This window comes from Cetorhinus maximus, chromosome 29 (assembly GCF_964194155.1).
Source record: "Cetorhinus maximus chromosome 29, sCetMax3.hap1.1, whole genome shotgun sequence".
Classification (NCBI taxonomy): domain Eukaryota; kingdom Metazoa; phylum Chordata; class Chondrichthyes; order Lamniformes; family Cetorhinidae; genus Cetorhinus; species Cetorhinus maximus.
Window position 1 is genome coordinate 12,038,927 of NC_135907.1, and position 24,775 is coordinate 12,063,701.

Below are 24,775 nucleotides of genomic sequence, written 5' to 3' on the forward strand. Positions count from 1 at the left end.
AAACCCTCAACTTGACCAGGAGTTACACCTTGCAACCATGAAAAAACACAACACATTAGAGTACCTCAGCAGGAGAACGCATTTATCATTACCTGGTAAAATGCTCCTGTCTCTGCAAAACCAGTGTGACTCCTAATTTAGCCAGAACATCAATTAATGGATCTCCACTATATTTGTGCCCCAAACTGCTCTTATGATGAGAGACTACGTCTCCTAAGATGTGTAAAATCCCAATTTTAAACTGGGCCTGTTATAGGTAGTAGGACACTGAGCTAGATTTTATGGTCAGATGCGCAGGAATGGTGGCAGGAAGCTGCCACAAAGATCTAGCAATCTCTAGCGTGGATTTACCTTTTCCTGACAGCAGTTTAAATCTGGTGCCAAGTCAAGGAAATCTCCAGATGTCTAGCAGCAGTGATGTCAGCAAGTAAGAAAGACAGCCAGTCATAGTGTTCTTGCAGATAGCAAACTAGGAAGTTAAAACTGGTGATTCACATTTCATCTATGTTTTCAGATATTGAAATAAATTATTATAGTTCATAAAGATAAAAGCTTAAATATCAAACTTCATTTTTCTTAGCACAAATATAAAATGAGCTTTTCAGGGCCAGTGAGGGTGTTCAGAAGTAATTATGAAATTAGTATGCTGTCAATGCATAGTTACACCTCATTCGACAAGATCTGACTTCTATGGTGAAACTAATGACACAAAAGTGTAAGTTCTCTTCAATTCACTGGTTGCTTGGGGATTTCTCTCAACAGTGCATCCTCTGATGGAGTGTAGAATCAGTGGCAACTTTTGGACTTCTGTGTTATTCTGTACTCCTGAAGTTACTGTCAATTTCAGTGAAGTAAGCACCGCTGTTACTGCTGCAAAATCTGGGCATTTTGTCTTCATAATTGTCAAATGGCTGAATTGGTGAAATTGTTCAAAACATCAGTAAGCAGTTTTAAAATCTTAAAGTTTGCAACAGGAGGATTATATTTCATCTTTTACTTAAACTTTGTGGTGTAGAAAGTGCCTTGCCATGGAATAATTTGAAGCAAAAGCTATTTATGAGCATATTGCAAAGGATTATTTAAAATGGTTATATTCTCACCTCTGTATTTCATGTGGTATTTTTGACAAGATTGTACCAATAACACTATCTTTTGACTTTCTGCCCTTGGGTTTTTCACTGCTGCATCTGATTATTTTCGCATTGTGTTTTAGCAAAATAATTATACCATCTATTTTTCTAAATGATTTTTGGATTGTACTGAACAGATTCTCTCATCAAGTTTGAAAAATACTGATGAGATAGAGGCCAGTATTGGGGGAGAGAAGCAGCATGCCTCCCCTGGGACTGCAATAATTTTTGTTACTTGAAAGATGGTAAAAGCTTAATGGCATATTGAGACTTTTTAAAACAAAAATTACTAGTTAAGGGTGTTACAATTTTAAAAACTATTTGAAACAAGTTGGCTGAGACTACAAGAAAGTTGTATTAAAGGCTATAAATTTTATTTTAAAATGAGTAATACTAAATATTCTACATTAATTAATGATAGTATCAAGACATTGTGATTAGACTGGAAATGACTCTGGGGGTCTTGACTATCTCTTAATTTATCATTTGAATTTCCAATGCAGCCATCTTAAAAGATTCCTTAGTTGTACTTTACCATTTAATGAGTGCAGAAAAATTAGGTTCAGTCACAGCCAAGTGAAGTAGTGGACCATAGAACACTTCTTGATTCTCAGTACAACATTTTGAAAATCAGGAACTCCTGCGCTTCATGTTTCAATTCATGTCCCTGGGTTCTAAATCTGGATTAATCTGAAGCACTGTTCGCAATGTCTTACGTTATCAGTGTCAATACGGAGTTGATTCTGCTCCTGTTTAGTTAATACAAGCTGCTGCTCTAACAAGAGGCGAAAAAAGAAGATAATGCAACGCAAGAGAGTACTGCAGTGTTTGATGTGTTTCTAACATTAAAATGTCCTCCAATACTGGGAGACAAATTAAATTGTCCATTTGAGATATTCTGAATAGCCTAGAGGAGGTATGTATCTTGGGATACACTGTTTGGGGACTGTGATTTGCATGCCCTTAACTCAACAGAGGCATTTTTCCAGCTGTAGTTTGTACTAGTAAAGAATCTAATGAGTGTCTCTTTTTTTAACTTTCTTTGTTCTGGGAATTTATACTATGTCAGAGTGGGGGAGGGGGCAGTGGATGAGAGGCAGCTCATGAAAGTGGAATATTGAAATGCTTGCCATGCTCCAATGTTCTTCATTAAAAATGTGCTAGCTTAAATCTGCAAAAGTGTTGTGGAGAAGAATACAGACCTGTCTTTGGCTGTGATTCAGGCACTTAGGACTTAGGAGCAGGAGTTAGCCACTCGGCCCTTCAAGTCTGCTCCGCCGTTCAATAAGATCGTGGTTGATCTGATTGTGGTCTCAACTCCTTGTTCCTGTCTGCCCCCATAACCCTTGACTGTCTTGTCTATCAAAAATCTAACTCGCCGTTGAATAAATTCAGTGACCCAGCCTCCAATGCTTTCTGGGGAAGAGAATTCCACAGACTTACGACCCGCAGAGAACAATATTCTCCTCATCTCCGTCTTAAAAGGGAGACCTCTTATTCTTAAATTGTGTCCCCCTAGGCCTAGCCTCCCCAACAAGAGGAACCCTCCTTCTGATATCCACTCAATCAAGTCCTCTCAGGATCTTTGTTTCAATAAGATCACTTGTCATTCTTCTTAACTCCAATGGGTAAAGCCCCAGCCTGTTCAATTTCTTTTATGTAAGATAAGCCCTTCATCCCAGGAATGAGTCAAGTGAACCCTCTGAACTGCTGCTAACGCAATTAATCCTTTTTCAAATAAGGAGACCAAAACTATACACAATAGTCCAGATGTGGCTTCGTCAAGGCCCTGTACAGCTGCAGTAAAATTTAACTACTTTTATTGCAAGGGGAATGGACTATAAATGCCATCATTCCATTTGCCTTCATAATCACTTGCTGTGCCTGCATACTAACTTTGATTCATGTACCAGGACACCCAGATCCCGCTGTACCACTGAGTTCTGCAATCTCTCGCCATTTAAATAGTGTAATGCTTTTATATTCTATTATATATTTTATGTATTATTTTATATGTCAAAGTGGACAAGTTCAAGTTTTCCCACATTATACTCCATGTTTTTGGAAGCTATCTTTTAAACAAAGTTGTGCACCTTGGAGCTTCATAATGTCCATTCATCTCCAGTTTCTGATGTATGGGAACAGGTAATGACTATTGGCGGTGATGTTCTGATTTATCTATGAATGAGGTGACGTTGCTAAAATCTACCCTTTCCAAAAATGCAGGCATCCCGGCACCCAAAATTCAAACTGGACAAACCAGTGAATAGCAACTCTAAATTTGAATAAATAAGGTTCGAGTTGTCTGGACTACAAGAGCCAGATTTTCTGGTGTTTCATTGTGATCATTGACGTGTTGGGAAGATAAGGTTGTTAAATCATATAAAATTTCCTAATTTAGAGAGAGAATCAACTATCACACTCAGTTATATTATCACGCTTGCTGCAACCTGGACCTAGCAAAAATGATCTTGCATTCTAAAACAAACATTTGCTTTTATAAAAACAACTCCATCTAGCAGATTGGAGGTTGCACATAGAGATGCATTGCTCATGTTTCAAGGTTGCTTCCGGTTCTCTTTTTAGTATGTCTGTTATTCACTGCTGGCATTTTGCCAGGCTTTGTAGCCTGCTTGGAGCTAATTATTAGCCCAGTTGCCTAGCAACTGTCAGTCGTCTCCTAGAAACCAAGGGAACTGATGCCTGGGGCAGCAGAAGTGCAGCTGAGCTGGGCGTGAGAGATGGCAGCTGGAGTTGCAGCACATGCTGTGGAGTTGAGCAAAATCTGTGGGTGCACGATCAATTAAGTGCTGTTCAACACTTAGATGCTGATTAAACAACTCTTGTATTTGTCCTGCTTTCTTCCTTAGTACTAAGACTTAACTAGTTTTAGTACTCAGCATATAAAGGATAACTGTTTATTGTTGTACACAGTGCATACTATTCTGATATTCCATGTAGCCTTTGCTCACAGCAGAGTTTTTGGAGTAATGGTGTTAATACAGTGAACTGTGATGGCAAGGCATTGTTTACAGCATTTCCTACTTTTAGGAGCAATGCATTTCATTTCAAATAGTTAAAAACTACCACCAAGTAAAGAACTCAGTAATGATGCATATATCAAGTTTTTTTTTTAAAAGTGTTAGCTTATCAGAGAAGGTGGGATTTTCACTGGACCCCAAAGGCTCTGTTCCAAGTCCACCTTTAAGTCAGCTTAGCAAAAGTGTCTCTATAATCAAGACTTGAAGCTAAACAGTTCATCATATTTTGGCAAAGGTTAGTGGAAAGTATAAATAGCCAAAAATACAAGAGAATTATTGACCAATATAGCGTGTACTGGCTTCCAACAAAATTAAAGCAGAATTTTGTTTGCGAGTTTAGTACCGAGAGTCTTCAATCTTTGTTCTGAACAAATAACTAATGGTGGATAACAGTGCAGAATTATCAAATGATTTCTGACATTGTTCATACTAATATAACAATATGTCTTTGATTCTGATGAGGAAAAGCACTTTTTCTGACAAAGATTGCTTTTAATTGGAAACTAGAGCCTGTCACTGATTTACTTGTGACAATCTTTTAAAATTAGTAATACAGTAATTCCTCGGCATCCCTTCTCATGCTGATTATTAAATTTTAGCAAGATTTATGTTGTTTTTGAGTGAAAATATGCGTTTTAGAGGGCAGATTATGTTACAGGAATTGGTAGCCTTTAAAAGATGTTCACCTAATCATAACTAGTGATTCACAGTAACATTCTAACAAACCACTAATTAAGGTGCAGTGAAGCTTTTTTTTTACTGTTTGCTATACAGTGGGTGACCGGAGTATCCACTGCTAAATACTCCATTGTCCTTGACTGACATTGAACCACTGACTTATTAAAGTAGGTCTTTGAATCAAGTTAGATTCTCCACAGAAGGTTTGATATAATTAAATATTGTAACAGGGAACCATGACCAAAATAAGGTGAGTCTGCTGTTGGAAAAGTAATGTGTAGTAAAAATAACCATGGCACGGAATCTGCAAATAAAATGTGATTTACAAGCAGAAAAATAACCAGGTTCAGCATCATCCATTTCTTTGAAATTAATTAGCATCATCAAAGCTGTGCTGGTGGCTGTGTTTCCAATTTTTGCTTGTACTGTAGTTGAGCATGTGGTTCTTTTTCAATTATCTTTGAATCTGTAGGATTTGTCCTTACTCCCACTCTTCTTCCTTCATATTGATGATCTCCTGGATCCTTTCTATCCTACCCACGGGTGCTCTCATTTCACGTTACTTTCATTACATATCTGCAGAGCAATGACTTTCAGCACTCAGTGCAATGACTATGCTGTGCTCTTAAGTGTGCCGCTGAAAATGTTTCTTTCAGTTCATTGCCTCTCCAGGCTAGCTGGCTACCACCTCTTGCCTTCAGTCCCATCTTTCATTCTTTAATCTAGATAACAATCTTGATCTCCGTATACTTTATTTCTGATGGAACACCCGCTTCTCCATTTCTAAACCTTCCAAGAAAATGATTTTTTTTCCCCCCTCTTTTCAGTGCTCTCCTGAAAGCTTGTTCTTCCCAAGACTGAATATAGTTCCTTTGGCTACATGTGTTACTTGTTGCGGGAGGACACTGGAAAGCACTCTGCTTCTCTGCTTTAAATAATGGCATGGAAATGTTTACGTTGTCTAGAGATACCATTAAGCTCTTTAAAAAAAAAATGAACTCCCAGTTATTAACTGAAAGCATTATGTCATAGGTTTCGCATATTAAAAACTTTTACTATACAAGATTTAAACAAAGCAAGTATTACTAGCAACACTATTTCATGAACACTGGAAATCTCAATGGGTCACTCTTGTTCTGTTTTTATTTCCACCCATATATTTTCCAAGACCTTGAGGGTTCCTTCACTTCTCTTCACTTCGCCTGGGACCAAACCAAGGTGTGCCACAGCTCTCAGGAATTCACTTAGATTCTCCTCTGTATGACACTTTGGGGCCCAGTTCCTTCCACTAGCATTTTGCTGGGCAGCCCTCCAACTCTTTAAGCACCTGACTATTGTGCTCAAGCATGGACTTGGCTGCTTTCTAGCTCAGTAACTCAAAAATCCGAAAATAACTTAGTTTCTGATGGTCCACTGCTTCTGGCCTCAGCTGCTTCCAAGCACCCACTGCTGGCAGCTTTCTTTTTGCCAGTTTCCCAGCTGTTTCAGCTCCAGATGTAAAACTGCCTGGTTTCTGCAATAAATCACGCAGCTAATAAAACAGAAGGGTACCTCCCTGCAGCCTATCCCCTATCCCAGATAGAGATGTAAAGTGATTACCTTTTACTTCCAAAACATCCCTTTGATTTTGGGATCTACATGAATAATTTATACGCCATTTGAAGACAACTGTTGACATTTTGTTCCCACTAAGATCGGGTCCATCCATTGTTTAATGTTTTCCCATTTCTAGTTCTGACCTTATTAAATAAACGCAGGACACCATTTTGAATAGCAATTACTTCAGATCTGTTTACGAGCTTTTGACCAAATGCCTCCATTATCTTCTTTTAAAAAATTTAAGTTTTGGGATTAAGTTAAGATTTGAATCATGAAATGAAACCCATCACCATTGTGATGTGTTAATTTCTACCATTTAAAATATAACAACTTAAGAACATGCTGCATGTTTTAACTATCTTATCACATGCAATACAAGCCAGTCACTCCATCTTGGCAACATGACTTTGTTGACTGCTGTAACCCTGATCCCATTTAAAATTCACAATTTTTCTTGTCATGTCCTCTTTTATGCCAAAACAAAAACAAAAATACCTGGAAAAACTCAGCAGGTCTGACAGCATCTGCGGAGAGGAACACAGTTAATGTTTTGAGTCCGTTTGACTCTTCAACAGAACTAAGGAAAAACAGGCCTATTGTTTATGTGAAAATCCATTTTGATGCTCATAAGAGGAGGCTCCTCATTGTTATCCATGTGAATTTTTAAGCACAGCCTTTGAATTACCCAGTTCAGAATTCAACTTCTGAACTTCATTGTCCTGCATATTTGTAGATTCTTTTTGAACTTGAAGAACATCCCAACTAATTCCACAGTGAGACCATCTCCCTCCTGCTCATCAGCAAATGTATTTTTATTTTTAAGTCCATTGTCCAGACTCAGCACTTTGCTTTCTCTTTTTTTGAGATGGCATGTTCCAAATGGCTGCTTTTTGTGCCAACATCTTATGCCTTCATTGGTCAAATTCTTCCTTAGCCACTTAAACCGCATACAAATTATATTCTTTTATGTTCGAGGAAAGAGGTTTGATATTCCTGTTTGGCCTAGTCTTTGAACAGTTTATAGTTTGTTTTCTTTATCCTACTCTGAGTCTTGCTTAATATTTTTTGAGTCATGTCGATCACTTTGAACCTTTTATTTTATGTTCCAACACTTTGAATCTTCCACGTAACTTGCGAATAGCATCATCCCAATCACCTTGGGGTTTCAAATGGTTTTCTGAACGCTGTCCATTTGCCTAGATTTTTGCTGCTGTATCCTGTGTCTCAACACTGGCAAGCACTTCTGATTCTGTCTCAGGTGTCATTGACCCTTCAGGATTACTTCGAGATCTCTGTCCTTTTTGGGGAAATCTTTTAATTTGAGACTCTTTCAGCACTTTTGCTGACACTGTCCTAAGATGTGGCAAAACCATATGCCCCCCAAGATCATTCTCCAATATAAAATCACGTGCTCAATTGGCAGTTTGGACACAGCACCAAAACTAATGAATCCCTTTGCTAGAGCACAGTTTAAAGTTGCTCTACTCAATGGGATAGGCCATACTTCCCATCAATATCTTCTATCAATACAGTTTTATTCAATAAACCTTTTTTGAAGAAAAGTCTAAACCTTTTGCTAACAGCAAGCTCTGAGCTGAACTGGTATCTCTCAGGATAACAATATTTTTAGGCCCTTGGACAAAAATAGTCTGACTTCCCCTTCAAGTATAAAACTTTCAACTTGTGATGCACTGTTGGAGGTGCCAACTTTCTGATGAGATGTTAAGGCGAGGCCCAGCCTGTTCTCTAGGGTGAATATAAAAAACCTTATGGCAATATTTGAAAAAGAGTAGGGGAGTTATCCTTAGTATCCTGGCTAAAATTGATTCCTCAATCAACAACACAAGATTATTTGGTTATTATCACGTTGTGTTTGTCAGAGCTTGCTGTGCACAAATAAACTTTCACATTTCCTAGAAAACCACCGTGACTACACTTCAACAGTACTTCATTGGCTGTAAAGAGCTTTGAGATGTCTGGTAATGAAAAGTGCTATATAAATGAAAGTCTGTTTTGAACTTGTCAGCAGAATATTTCAGCCAAACAGAATTAGATAGTGATCTAAAGTAGAAACTTCAACCCATGGGAGGCAACTGCAGTAACCTACTACTTCTACCAAGGTGCGCCAACTCTCAGATTGCAAATTGAGCATGCATCCATACTGATCTACATGGCTAAACTACTTTTGGATAAGCTTGCTCAGCCACTGGGCACTTTGCATGCAGAGCTGAATTTGACCATGCAAGAAGAGCTAGGTGATTTTCTAACAATGGAAAGCATTACATTGTAAGGAAGAATTGTCTTCGTGTAATACTAGGGAACAATTTGGAAATGTACAACTGCAAAGCAGCAACCATCTTTTCTCTTTCATATGTTGTTCAACTATCATTTTCTGTGTCTTTAGTTCACTTTTCTAGTATTCGTAAGATTTTAATTTACCATTCTATCCCAATGAAAAATTAGAAGTAGCTCATATAAAGATTTATTTTGACCAGCCTTCTAAATGCATACATGACCCTGATGGACAATATTGTCTTTAGATAAACATTAAGTATTGAACTAAACTTGTTAACATACGTTTCTGTTTTGTGCTAAAGGAATCCATCTTGTGATGGAATCCAAGGTTTGAAGTAGGAAGCATGTGTGAGCTATAGTCTGAACAGATGACTGGTCAGGTGTGCTGTTGGCTGTACTCACCCTGGTTTCAAAGCTCGTTTTTGTTCTGTTATTTCTTTTGTTTTGTCAGACCTTAACTGAAAGGGAAATTGACTTCAGGTTTCTGGGAAAACTGAAACTAATTGAAACCAGACAAAGACACAGCCATAAAAGCTTAGGTTGCCCAGCAGTACAATGCAGGCAGGCTGGAGAGAGTTATGTGTGAAGCATTTTAAAGAAGGAAACCTGAAGCTGGATCCAGGAAAGGGAATAAGAAAAGTAAGGTTATTGTTGCTGCTGCTTCAGTAATTGTAAAGGGACCAATTTAACCAGAGCTGGCTGTTTTGGGTGAAGACCGTACTTTTGGGGACTTTGGTTGGGATCAGATGTCGGAGAAGACTTGGTGGCTAAATCCTGCATGGAAATAGGAACTGAAACTCCACCCAAGGAAAGCAAGAGTTTGAAGGACTTTTGCTGAACGCAGTGCCATATATCCTAAGTGGATTGCCTGATAAATCCTAAGACTGTCTTCATATCCGCTGTTTGAAGTGTAATTTCTAGCTTATGTTGACAACAATTTGTCTTTGTTCACATGTAATTTGTTTTTTTGTTTGATTGTTAAAGTAAAAGTTATATCTATTTTTTCCATTGATGTTCAATAAGTTTGGTTCTCTTAGTTTGATCTTCATAAGATTCATTAATCTGTCTACTGGGACGACATATCTCGTAGAACTAAGCATAATACATGTATTAATGTATATGTAGGTCAGTCACATCAGTACTCGAGTGTATTTTTTTTTGCCTCCAGAATTAAAGCCTCTGTGTGATTCATTGCTTTGAGCTTGCACCTATTCATTACCACAGCAGTGATCTTGTAAGTCTCCATGCACATTAGCTTGTCCAATGCTACTTGTTCCCCTAGTACTGCTGCTCCATTATCGGTAGCAGCTCTTTCATCCATTATGCCTTTGCTCACAGGAATGCCTTTCTAAATTCCTTCATCCCCCTCCCTGGTACTCTATACCTTGCTACCACCTCAAAAACTCCTCTGATTCTGTTGTCTGTGCCCTAGGCCCCACAGACCTCTTCTTTTGTGTTTTCTCCCCTGCTTAGCTTTCACTGTTTCCAGTTACCTTATAAAGCACTTTGAGAATCCTTTGTGAGATGTGCTAAAGAAGTGTTTGCTATTGAATCAGTTGAAAACAAATTGGTTATCCTTACTGTATTCTTGTAAATAGTTTGCAAATGAAACTCTCTATTGACTTTGTTTCTGTGGAAGCCACACTCAATATTGATGTATACGTGAGTGATTTTCATGGAATTCAGAGACCATAAATGGTTCCAGAGCAAATATTTCCTTTTTCGGTTTCATGGTCTTGTACCCAAGTTGATTAAAATTTGGAAATATTTCACTTCAAAGATAATATGGAACCTCATTTACAGTATAGAATCATTTAGTTAGTTGACATAATTATAACTGAAATAAGAGTTTGGAAAGGACTAATTGGAGGAAGAGGGGAGAAGAAAATGTTGACGAGCCACCTTCACCACCATCTCCAAAGCAGGGATTCTAGTTATAATTAGCTTGATATGAAAGGGGAGGTGGTAATGTTAATATCTGATGCAGTCCAAAGCATCTCAGGGAAAAAATAAAAAAACTGGTTTCAATGATTGATCCAACTAATGGGAGAAATGTGTAATAATAGTTACCTAAGTAGATATCAAACAGGCTTGTAGTCACTAATCCCTAGCAAGCTGTGATTTCTAGAAACAATTGTAAATTATTAGTCGGCAGAGTAAAATAAAAGAATAAAAATAGTTGATTTAAAAGGAGAGGTTAAAAGTATTTACCCAAATGTAAAAATGTATGTTCCTGAACCATTCATTAATGATTAGCATATGAGTATACTGTACTAGGGAATAAGTGACTTTGAGCTGATTTAAAAGTGCTCTGCTGTTTCTACATAGTTTAATTAGCTCTGTGCATTATTCTACTTAGTCCTACATTGTAGCACCGTTAAATATTCGTGTCAAGCATTAGTTACAAAAATATCTGTTAACCATGAGGGACCAGTAGCTTCTAAAGATGGACAAACCATGTTGTTAACGTAACATTAATGTTAATGGACATCCTGGGAAGCATTAAATTATATCAACTTTTTATCAGTGATGTTATGTTGATCAGATTTGGCCTAGTGGGGTAAGAGCAGAGTATACTATTTAGATTCTCATTAAGAACATGCTGCTCACCACTAACAGTAGGAGTCAAACCTGTCATTTATACAGGACTCAAAATTAAGATTGTTTGATGGATTTGAAGAATTATAATAGCAAACCCTATGCAAGGAGAGGGAACTTCTCCATTTGTCTGTTGGGATATGTTAATTAATCTAATTTGATACAGTGGTTGAAGCTTTATGAATTAAGCTTTTTTTACTTTGATAAACTTTTGCCCTCCCCAAGGATCCCTCTTTTCCACTCCCAGTATCCCTTTGAGGTCTTGGATGTCATTGTCACTTTGGGAAAGGTAGTGGCATGTAGAGAGCTGGCTATGATTTAGTTAAATGCATTGTTTGAAAGAATTTCTTTATACAGTTCAATGATTCTTAGCATCAGCACCAGTCTCGAACACTCCTACTGCATACAAGTGCTTTACAACCAATTAAGTACTCACTGTTATAATGTAGGCAAACATGGCGACCAATCCGCATACAAGATCCTACAACACCAATGAGCTAAAATGACCAGCAGACCTTTCCTTTATTGGCAATGATTGAGAAATAAACATCAGGACAACAGGAAAGTTCCCCTGCTCCTGGTCGAATCGAGCTATGGGATCTTTTATGTCCACCCAAGAGGGCAGACTGGTTTGAACATCTCAAATAAAAGATGGCAACTCCATAAGTGTAGCACTCCTTTAGTACTTCACTGAAGTATCAGCCTGGATTATTTGCTCAAGTCTCTGAAGTGGGACTTGAAATCATAATCTTTTGATTGGGTGCCACTGAGCAAAAGCCTCTTCTGCCCCCACCCATAGGTAGCCTCAAATTATCCATGATACATAGAGGTAAATTGGATTTGAAATAAGGGGTGCTGCTAAGTTTTTAGTAACCTAATTTATCAGCACCAATTGGAATATTGAAAACACATTTTATATGGGTGCTTATATGAAATGTTATTCTCCTAAATTGGGTGTCTCTTTTAATTTTGCTACCTTTGTCTGATGGCATTAACTAATTGAAGTTTCCATGGATGCCAAGTACCTCTAAGCCAAGTAGTCATTATTCATTCATGTGAGCCCCCACAATGAGTATTGACAGCTATTGAACTGTATGGGACATCTAGGGTAGCCTAACTAAGCCAGAAATCCACATGCAAATTTCTGAGGTCTTGCTGGTTACCAAACAGGAGTGGGACTGTTGACTTTTCTCTCTTCCTCTCCCAACTTCAAATTGTAGCATCTATACCATTACTGACAGATTAGCTGACTCGACATAAATTAGGGATTACACCCGGATCACCCAAGTTCTGTGTAGCTAATTTTACTGTAAAAAAACTCACTTGTGCAACAGGGTAACTCCTTATGGATCTTTTTATTTCTTGGTTCTGTTTGTTTGGAAGCTAAGATTGTAATTGACGTAGGTGAATAATGTCTGACATGCAGATGCACAGTGTCATGTGACGTTAAAGTGATTAGTCATTATAACAGCTATAGCTCATTGAAACCACTACTTCTTTGGCTGTAGACAAATGCTGCTTTACATTGGATGGACTGGTTGTGGAATCTTATTTTCCAGTGTATGACAGTACATTGCATGTTTTGGTGTATTGAAATTTGAAACTCCACATAAATGGTGGCTGTGAGGGATATGCTCCAGTTTTCAAAGCTCCCCTCTGATAACTGAACATCTCCTTGAAAACTGGCAAAATAATTACTCAGTTGCAGTCTTCCGCCTGCGCCCCGCTACTTCCAAACCAAATGTGCAAACCTTAGCCCAACATTAAATACCATTTGAAATACTGGATTTATTCTATAACAACATCTTGTATGTTTTCCATCTTTTTCTTTATAGAACCTTGGGCATAATATTTGATGCAATCTGACATTCCAAATGCACTATGCTGTAACTGTTACTTGGTTGAATTAAATGCAGCTAGACTCCTTTGTCACAGCCAGTGCTGTGTTAATGAAGTTTCTGTTATAAACTTGCTCTCTGCTAATGTTGCTTATTAGATTCTCTGAGCAGAGTCTAACAGTATTTTCCCATTTTCTTTCAGGAGAGACCAAAGTGAAAAGCTGAATGGTCTGCTTGAAATAAACTGAAAGGTATGGCTGTCTTTGGGTTTTTTTGTTAATTGGTGGTTTCACTTGCAACTGCATTTGAAGCTCAATCAAGAACACCACACGCACAAATTAAGCTAGTCACGTTTTTCTCCGGTTTTGGCACAAAAGAAACCGGTCTAATTGCGCATGTAACTATAATTGTGTTGTGGCTGTAATGGCGAGTGTCATGATGCCCCTTTTTATGTCTGTGGTGGGATATGGCGCTAGAACAAAGGGTAGTAGAATTTTGAAACTCTTCCACAAACGCACTGATGCTAGATCAATTGTTAAAACCCATGGTAAATCTCGGAATTAAAATTAAGGGATATGGAGCAATGGCGGGTATATGAAGTTAGGTCACAGATAAGCCATTATCTCATTAATTGGCAGAACAGGCTCAAGGGACTAAATGATTTCCTCCTGTTCCTATGGCATCACTCAGTTGCCCATTCTATTTGTGAACACAACTTGATCGTGTCAAGGCTGAGCCTCTTCCTGACCTCTCCCAACACCCGTGTAAGTTCACTTTCAGCACAGCTCACTGGCTGGTGATTAGGAGTTTGAATCTAAGTAACTTTCTTTCTTGCCCTTTCTTCGCAACACTGAAGCCCAAATTTCCACATCACAGGTTGGATCTTTATGATTTGTATAGCTCAGTACTGTACCATGTAGCACATTTAGTACTGGACCATTGCCCTACGTACTCAGCAGGCATACATACAAAGGAAATCCTAGCATGCAAAAAAATGCATTAAATTGGACAAGAGTTTATTTTGAGCACCATTTCAATTTCATGTCCCCTTTGGATCTAATCTCTTGTCATCATTCTAGTCAATATCTATAATAGTGGGTCACCGTACTTACCTAAGTATAGTTATTGGAAGTTCATCTAATTTCTCATCCTTTAGGAATTTGAAATTCAACAGATTCTTACAATGAACTTGAAGGTTTTGCAGGCAGAATTTTTGTACAATTAAAACTGATTTCAGCTTCTAAAAAGTTAATGGTCATGTTAAAGGGAATACTGGTGAGTCTCGTTTATGTAATATCAAATGGTAAAATGAATTCCAGTGCAATTCCTGACCCAATCACACTGCGTACAAGCTGGAGCCAAATGTCCACACTCCACCTTGACACATCTGTTGACTAAAATCAAGATGGTGAAGCACACAAGAAGGTAAGAAGTTCACACTTGACTGTATTAAAGCTCAGTCTGTTTTGAGGCAACCATACAGTTCCAATCAATGTCATAAGGTTTTGAAAAGATTTCTGTCTAAATTCAAACAATGAAGAAAATCTGTTTGCAGCTGAGAAGATATCAGGGGTATTAATTAGGTGATGCTCCAAAAGGCACTTTACACATGCTGCCATTTTGGAAACCTATGCTTTTGGGGCATAACACCCATGGGAAAGTTACCAGTGGTGGTAACTTTTGAAATTGTGCACCATTTGCTGTATTAGTGTGTATAATTTCAACATTTCATGACAAAGTACTCTCAGTTTGAAGAAACTAGCAATGATTCATTGGTAAGAGATTTATAAATCACAGAATCTTAAAATATAATGTTGCAGTTATCTTAACACAACTTTCAATGCATTTGTTAAACTTATGTTAAAACGTGCAGTGCATGGGGAGAGTGGGGTGAGCTGTAAGGAGTGCACTACCAAGCCATTCCCTGTACCATCACATGCTTTGTTCTATATTTAGCATGTTAATGGAATGTTACTCTGTCTCTGTGCACATTTTTAAAATTCTCTCACGTTCAAGTCTTGAATAATCGAATCAAATAGCATGGTACGGAGTTCATATCTCCCATTGTAAACTTACCTCCATCTTTAAAATGAGTTCTGGATGTTGTTGCAATTAATTAATTGTGAAATTATGCTGATGGAGAAACTAATGATGTCTCTCCCATTTGATCCTTGCTCTATCCTGTGTTGCATGTTTTCAGCCAACGGGCTGATGCATTTGGCCTTCATCTGTGTGAACTAAGCAGGAAGGAATGTTGCTTCTGATATCAATGAATACTCAAATATTTCTGATCAATAGATGAGAAGAATAATCCAGTTTTGCTGAAACTCCTAGTACAAATCACCTTGCGTACCTTACTGTATAGATTTACATATGGTTATTGGGCACATGGATGCTTCTGGAGGCTGACTTGGACTGGCAAGTCTAGGGAGAAAATAGTGGAGTTGAAGGAGTGGAAAGAAGAATAATTGGCAGTTGAATTATTTGTTACGTCAGTTACGCGACCTAGCGTGTGGTTCTACTGCCTTCATCCTATCAGCAGAATAACAAGACAATGAGAACACAACACCTCAAAGTTCTCTTTCAAGTCACACATCTAACTTGCTGTTACTTGACAGTTCCTGAGTCAATATTTTGGAATTTCCTGTCTAACATCATGATCGGAACACCTCCACCACAGGATGGTAGCACTTCAAGAAGAGGACCAAGTACTGCCATTTCAAGACAACTAAGGATGGGAATTAAATGTAGCTTTTCCATCATCTCTGATTCAAGAATAAATAATGGGTTTAATAAAAACCCAGGAACACTACTCTTTTCCTGCCCTCATCTGAAAGTCATATTGCTGTCTGGTAAACTCACTTAAATTCTGCGTAAAATGGAAGATAATTCAGAGTTTTGAATCCAAAACACTCTAGAGTAGAGAGAAAAACAAGTTTAAATATCTTGCGTCCTTAAGAAACTATCAGTAACACTTTTGTCATTTGTCTCCGTGTTCTCTCTACATCATTTCTCTGGTAACTGATATCAGTTGTGACCGTGTGCGGCTCTCAACAATTTATTGATCAGCTCCTGCACCCTTATTAGGTTTGCGGGAATTGTTTCAAATTTGTATCACCCCTTCCAATCTCAAGGGGAAGAACAACCTCAAGTTTAAACTGGATAACCTATAACAAATTGATTCTTGTCATCATATTGACCAGGAGCTTGAATCATTTTGCAGCATGGCTTGAGGAAAATCCAGGAAGGCTTATCAAATTGTTGATCATGAATTATATAACTCCCGCCATACTGGACTTTATTCTCTCTTCCCATTTTTGCAGAAAAAGACAAGAAAAAGAGCAAAAGTTATCAAGATAAAAGCATCAGTCCTGATTTACTTCAGTGCTTGCACTAAGTGAAAACCCAAAGAGTGACTACATAATAGTGAGCTGTTTTCATTTGAGTGTTCTAGTGGCAAGTAACACAAGCAACATTCATTTTTTTGACATTGGCATGAATCCTGTGTGTTTGAGTGTTTTATCCATTATACTAAGCACAATTCAAGGCCACCAACCTAGTAAGCATTGCAAAGTTAACCCTGCATAACGTGGAAGATATCCAGTTCACTTGAGCTTTTAGTTTTTCTATTAAGCCTTTTCAATTTTTCATTTCATCACAATTTTGTTTTATTTCTTTCTCTATCTTATTCTATTGCCCAGATGTTTGGGTCTTTATCAACAGGATGATTTGATTGGAGTCTTGACATTACAAAGTGAATATCTGGTATTCCCCATTATATCCTTGATTGCTTTTTGTCTTTTTATATGACTTATTCGACAACTACTTTTTCACTTCTGTTGGAAAATATGTTTTTATATGCCCCCAGCGTTTTGCTCTGCTAGCTTGTTTAGGAAGTGTGTATAGCACCTATTTCAAAGACATGCTGTGAGGAGGTGAGCAAGACTTTCCTGGCCATACTGAATTTCAACCTTGATGCCATCTGAGTTTGACAATCAATAGATTTTTGCCTTTAGGAAATGAGTGGGATCTCTTTGGGGTTCAGTGCTTCCAAGATGGTAAGCCTGACAACTGAGGCTGTGAACCAAGTCAATGTCTGACAAGCTAGTAATTCAGTGCCTAGACCAGGTCAGTCAACAATACCCAGGATATTATTAACGATTGACCGTCAACCAGCTTCACTATTGGAACCTGAATGGTAGAGCAGCCACTGAGGGCTACATGAGGTAACTCTGGAAGCCAGTTCTTCAGTAGATATGTGGTTGAGCAAACTTTTATATTTGCATGGTTTTAAGTTGGCTGAGTTCCAGCAATAATAACCCTATGGTCACAAAGGGCCCTAAACCTTGGTTCTGCCAATTTGCTGCTAGTCATTCTGGATTTGAACAAGTGGGCTGTGTTCCTATGGGGAGAATCTGCTTTCCCAAGATGCACAAACTGCAGGTAAGTCCTGATATCTCAGTTGCTTGATTTGAAGACTCTTAAAAACGGTAGTGGGGTTTTGTACATAGCGGACACCTGTTTGAGAAGGCGGGGGGGGGGGGGAGAATTCCCAATGGACTGCAGCACTGATAATGGGCAGCCCCAGGTGCATACCATATTGGAGCCATAGAGTATTAAGATTGCAAAAGAGGTTCTAGCAGTGTTGATGCTGGTCCTGTCATTAATTTATTGACTTTTTCACAGTTTTAAATGCTGAGTGTTTCTTGGCAGTTTCTGTGCTAACAATTTATTTTGGCCACCTGACCTAATACTGACCCAGAATTAGTGGTAAATGTTGTGGGAATTGGTCCTTTTATTTTCTTTCCCTTGCTCCCTCCCAGAGCAAACTCACCAGCTCTTTAACTTGAGGTTATTCAAAACTCTGCTAGTGTCTAAATTGCACTTAGTCTTGTTCACCCATCTCCCCTCTGCTTGCTGACCTACATTGGCTCCTGCCTCAAATTTAAAATTCTCATCCTTGTTCTCAAACCCTCTCTGTATCTCCCTATCTCAGTAAGCTCCAACAACCCACAACCCTTTAGTTGTTTGTGCTCCTCTAATTCTGGCCTCTTTCGCATTCTCCATTTTAACTGGTTCATGATTAGTGGATGTGCCTTCAACTACCATGGTCCTAGCCTCTGGAATTCCCTCCCTAAACCTTTCTCCCTTTGTTTTGCTTCTTCTTTAACACGCTCCTTATACCCTACCCCTTGACCAAGCTATCTGTCATCTGTTGCATGATCTCTGACCAGTGTCAAGTTTTGTTTTCTAATGTTGCAGTGCAGCACCTTGGGACATAAGAGTGGTATATAATTACAAGTTATTGTTTGATCATCACCAGCCACATTGACTACAAGTCTCATTATCTAACACAAATCAAATTGTAGACCTATCTTAGTTCTTTCCTTTCCCATTGTATTCACCCAATTCTTGTATACCATGACTTTCATGTGAAGCTCTGCTGGCAGCACTTTTTTTAATATGTCAATATTTTGAACCCATTCTGTAGCCATTGTTTTGAACTATGGTTGTATATATGCAAACTGGCAATTGTCAACAGTTTGCACCATAATTTTCAATCTGGAGCACATAATGACAGCTAAATAGCAATGTAGTAAAGGAACATGCGCTTCACAATCCAAGGGATATGTATGCAGGTATCTTTCTTCAAAGAAATCTCGATGGGAGATCTTGGAAGATTTCTTGTAAAAGATTTGGAATACTACTGACATCATTGGTGTCCATTATTTAAACAGCTCTCATGGGGGCAATGGGCACTAAAACTTAGAATTAGCGTCTTTTTTAAAGCAGATAATGATTAAAATGCAAGCTTTGAATTAGGTGAGACTTTGAGGGGGTTTTGGGGGGTGGAAAGAAAGGAATTGTTCAACCTTTATGTGAGTAAGTGCTCATAAAAGGAATGTGGGGCTATTGGGGAAGGTGCAGGAAGAGCAAGCCCCATTTGTGAATGGGTTTTAGAGGTTCCACAGCCAAAACTAGTTGATCTTTCACTTCCATTCAAAGTGTTGTTGATTTTTCTTGTACATTTTGTTTTCTTTGCTCTAGCACCAAAATATATCCAACTTCAGTAAACACTGGTTGCAATCTTTTTGAAACTACCTGAAAATTATCGACTAGATAAACACAGAACTAACTTGTTTACCCAACGTGTGCTGTCAGCACAGAACTTTACCTACCCACAACAGGGGTCAGGGAATTTTGGGTGAGGCCCCTGCAATATTTTTGACCATTAATTTTATCATGAAATGCTGACAGACAAGTCTCTGCACCAGTGGTGAAGGTTTAGAAAATCTCTATAGGCCTTACCTGTTTCTTCCATCTGGTGCTGCAAAGACTGTCTGTAAAATTGAAAAATGTAATGTATGACAGTGGAGGCAGAACTGTGCATGATTTACTAGTATTCTTAGGGGAGAGTGAGATTCTTTTTAATTGTTTTTTTTCTCTCTGCATTACAACAGTAATAATCTGTATAATAATTGGTCTCCTGTGTTCTCCTCAGACCAAAGCAGCTGCAGTTTGAATTGTTGCCCTTGTGACTCCTGATTTACTTTAACTTTTAACTGGCTGCAGCTCAAAAAACACTACCTTCCCTTGGCTCATTGATGGAAATCTCTCAAAGCTATCTCATTGAAGTAAAATATTTACATTAAATGGTAAAATATTACTATTATTTAATATAGCGCAAATACAACTTTAAAGGCGTCAGCAATGGTGACACCTACAATACTGAAACTATTATTTGATTCTAGACTGCACAAGGATTGCAGTTGTGCAGATCTGTTCATCAATTTTTCAGAATTATGACATTGAAAGTGGCATGGTTATTCAGGAAAGGGAAATTTCTGAGAGTGATGGAATTTAAGTGAGTTATCATCTGCTTTGAACCTTATTACCTCCGGATTTAGATGCATCCATGTGATCAGAAGCAGAACTCAGCTCATTAAATTCTTGCTGTGCCAAAAGAGGAAAATACATTAGGGCACCCACTTTTACACACAAACCGTGGTGTAAAAAAGCTAAGAAAACTACATCCATGCAGCGGGCAATCTCATTATCCTTTGACACAAAGATGACCATGTTCATCATCTGGGGTGATTGGTAAGGTTCTGCTGGGTAGGTAAGTGACTGCTAAGTCCAGTCTGCATCCAGAAGGTTCTGCTGCAAATAGGAGAGATTTAGTAATCCAAATTTAGTGTTGCATTCGCAAATCTCATTAGTCATTGTAAACTATGAAAAACAAAGTTTGTAAATTATGACAAACAGATCCCCTCATACCTCAAACAATAATATTTCTGTACGATATTTTTTCTTAACTAAAGGCACACTCCAAATTGCTGTATTTTAAAAAAATAAATCTGAGCTAACACCTCTCTCTGTGGTAAACAATATACAAAGCTATCGAATCGACATCTCCAAGAAGCACTATTTGGCCTATCTGGTTTCGCTCTAACACCCTTGCCAGCTTTTATAAATTAATCGCATCAGAACCTACCTTGTGCTAATGCACGCAAGGGTTAGTAGCTGGGAGAGAAGATAAGAATCCTTTTTTTTGTTGAGCCATTGAAGGAGTTTCGCATCATATATGCATAGTTCTAGATTGTGAGCAAACAATTCAACAGACCATCCAAAGGGCTGCTTTTTCATCCCAATTGCTTTGAGTGCGAAGCTTGATCAATATTATGGGGATCTGTCTACCAACAACCTCTTCAATCTTGTATTGATTTTCTTCTTGAAGTCCCAGAAAAATTGAGAAAAGGAATGCACTTTTCCTGTATCTTCCAGTCAGTTTGATTGTCTCTGTTTCCAGTCGAGGAGGACGAAGAGGTTTTCACAGAACATCTTTGCTATAGGAGCATATTGGAGATTTCTTTGAAGATTCAAAGAATAACCACTAAGGTTTTCGATACTTGGAACAGTTGGAACCCTAATAAATATACTGCTAGTTAATTGTTGCATTCTTTTGATTCTGTGTAAATTTCCTTGTAAGTAAATTTGATAATTTAGTTTTAGGATAAATGGACCCAACAATGGTATTTTCTTTTTCATCTTTCAGAGCAGTCAGAGAATATGACATCCATGATTGGTGCAAAATACTCACTTAAAAGGATAATTGAGCACTGTGGCACATTTAACCCATTTAGATCATGCGTTGGAGAGCAAATTTCAATTCATAGTCTGTTTATAGAAATTGTCTTTGAGCTAAGTGTATGAACAAAAATGTGTTGTTGAGAGGAAGCACACATTGTAACACTAATAGAAGAAAATATTGATGTGAAGAAAACTTCCACAAGTTGCTTGAAGTTTTGTACTGATTTATTGCTGAATGAAGGAGGAATTGTCTGTGATTGACTTCCATGGCTGGTGCCGAATCACCTGCTGATGACAGAATGGGCACAGGTTGTGAATATTATGGATGGCTGTACCGCTGGAAGAAGGAAACTGGACTGCATATGAGCTGAATGAGGAAAGAAAATGTTTTTTTCACTTGCTTCTCTTTTGGAAAGTGCATGACCTGGCCCTTTGTGGCTTTGAGGTTGACTTCCCACCATAGAGGCATTTGTTATGAACCAATGACTTGCTACACTACAGTATAGCACAGTAATGTGCATGGGTGCTTGGCAACATGACTGCTATTGACTTTTTTAATTGATATTGGTAAAATATTATCTCATCCAAATTGCACTGTGGTTGGAAGCTTCTACTCTGAGACACACTTTTTCATTTTCGTCTGCTTTGAATGCTAAATTTTAAAATATCAGTGTGTCGACAGTTGAAGAGTTTGAAAGTCCATGTCTTGTAGGTTTGTAAGTTTTAATAAATTGAGGGACTCCAATCATGAAAGATAATTGTAATTTGCCAATGAACTTTTGTTTGGAATGCTCATACCTTAAGATTAACTACCTCAGTTTGCTCCTTGGTTAACCAGCAAGTTCAATGGGACAATCTTCATAAGCACCAGTTTTCCAGTGCTCTTCAATTTCTGTTTTCCTACATTTACAGATAAATGGATCAAGGTCCATAAGCAGCAGTAACATCTCACTGAGATTTTGAGAAATGTGAAAAGAACTACAAAGTTGACTCAATTGTGCTATGTAGTATCTTGTTTATGTCTTTATCTTCTCTTCTGTCAGCTATTATGTAATTATTGACAGTAATTTGGCATGTACCTATAATGTGACCATTTTCAGCTTAATTCTTGATCAGGTGGCCTTTGGTATGTAAACTGAGAGTTAAGTTCCTTCCTACCATAAATGCAGAGTAAACCAATACAACAACTTCCATTTGTACACTGAATTACATATGAAGACTCATGTTTAGAAAAATGTTTTCTTACATATAAAAATTACTATAATTACATAAAGGGGATATATGGCACAGAAACAGGCCATTTAGCCCAACCAGTTCATGCCCACATTTATCCTCCACTCGAGACTCCTCCCATCTTTCTTCCTCTAAATCCCCTTTACTTTCTCCTTCATGTGCTTGTCTAGCTTCTCCATAAATACATTTATTCGCTTCAACCACTCCCTGTGGTGGCGAGTTCCACATTCTCTCCACTCTTTACCCAAAGAAGTTGCTTCTGAATTCCCTGATGGATTTCTTGATTGTCTTATATTGATGACCTCTAGTTACGCTCTTCCCCAGGAGCGGAAACATTCTCTCTGTATACACGCTCTCGAAATCCTTCATAATTTTAAAGATCCCTATTCAGTCACCTTTTTTATCAAGAGGAAAGAAATTCAGCCCGTTTGTCCTTTCCTAATGTGTACACTCACACATTTCATATTTTAAATCTTCTCTGCATCCTCTCTAATGCCACTGCGTACTTTAATAATAGTGGGTTGAAAGAGCGCAGGGGACCCAACAACTCTCATATACCAATAACATGCATGGATTCTTCAGCACTGACAATCTATGGCCCACACACAAGGGCCCATCCTGCTGAGAACCAAGCATGGAGGGGAGCTCATCAAGGATGGGGAGGCATTTGCATGCTGGAGAGAACATTTTCCAGAACTTCTCAACCGAGACTCTGTCTTTGACTTGAAAGCTCTCAACTCCATTCCTTAGTACCCCATCCAGCTCTGTCTTGGTGCTACCCCGGCCTGGAGCAAGGTTCAAAAATAACAAGGCCCTGGAGCAGACAGAATCGCTGCTGAAATTCTGAAACACGGTGGAGATACAGTCCTGACACAGCTGCTCAACCTCCTACCCCTCATCTGTGAAGAAAAGCACATGCCAGGGGAATCTCGCGTGCTTTGATCATGACTATAGCCAAAAAGGGAGACGAGTACGATTGTGGTAACTATTGCTGTCTGCCACGGATCATTGCGCGGATCATCCTCAACTGCCTCCTCCCAGTGGCCAAGGAATTCCTTCCAGAATTGCAGTGTGTTTTTCGTCCCATCAAGAGGCATCACAGACATAATCTTCAATGTGTGGCAAATTCAAGAAAAGTGCGAGGAACAGCATTAACTGCTGTTCATGGCTCTTCTCAAAAGCTTATGACTCTTGTCAACCACGAAGGCTTATGGAGTATCCTCCTCTACTTTGGCTGCCCTCGGAAATTTGTCACCATCTTCCTTCGTGACATGCAAGCTGTGATCCTCACCAAAGGAAGTACCACGAATCCTAATCCAAAATCACAGCAACCTCAGCCATAGAGCTTCAGTATGCAGATGATTGTGTGCGATCTCAAACTGAATTCCAGATCATTGTCAATTCCTCCTTTCAAAGCATATAAGAGGATTGACCTTTCACTAAACACCTGGAAAACTTAAGGTGCTTCAACCAGCGCTCTTAGCACAGCAATTTTGTCCGTTGGTTAAGGTCAATGGTGAGATCGGTGGCATAGTGGTAATGTCACTGGACTAGTAATCCAAATGCTCTTGGGACATGGGTTCAAATCCCACCATGGCAGCTGGTGGAATTTGAATTCTGTTAGTAAATCTGGAATAACCTATCTGGTTCACTAAAGTCCTTTAGGGAAGAAAATCTGCCATCCTTACCTGGTCTGGCTTACACGTGACTCCAGAGCCACAGCAATGTGGTTGACTCATAACTGCCCTCTGAAATGACCTAGCAAGGTCAGTTCAAGGGCAATTAGGGATGGGCAACAAATGCTGGCCTTGCCAGCTATGCCCACACCCCATGAAAGAATAAAAAAAAATCCTGGAAAATGTGGACCATTTTCTGTATCTTGGGAGCCTCTCCTCGATATTATGAAATTCATCATCGCCTCCAATGTGCCAGTTTCGGCTGACTGAGGAAAAGAGTTTTTGAGTCTCAGATTTGAGATCCTAGTCCTAAGGTCATGGCCTAATGGGCAGTAGTGATCCCTGCATTCCTCTCTGCTTTGGAGACTTGGATAACCTACATCAGGTACCTTGAGCACTGGAGAATACTATCAACAGTGTCTTTGCAAGATCCTCCAAATCCAGTGGCAAAAGCAGTCAACAGCAGCATCCTCCTCCAAGCCAACTTGCCCAGCATTGAGGCGCTAATCAATCAAAACCAGCTCTCCTGGATAGGACATGTAGTTCGTGTGCCTGATGCCAGACTCCTGAAGCAACTGTTCTACTCGGATCTTTGT

At 38.7% G+C, this 24,775-nt stretch overlaps 1 protein-coding gene across 9 annotated transcripts in view; it reads left to right on the forward strand.

Moving 5' to 3' along the window:
* LOC144669618 (activating transcription factor 7-interacting protein 1-like) overlaps positions 1–24,775 on the forward strand; it is a 183,793-nt gene that overhangs the window by 30,843 nt on the left and 128,175 nt on the right. For all 9 annotated transcript variants that reach the window (XM_078532158.1, XM_078532165.1, XM_078532166.1 and 6 more), the window contains one exon: positions 13,382–13,430. The gene's annotated coding sequence lies outside the window, so the exon portion shown is untranslated. The remainder of the gene's footprint in view (positions 1–13,381; positions 13,431–24,775) is intronic.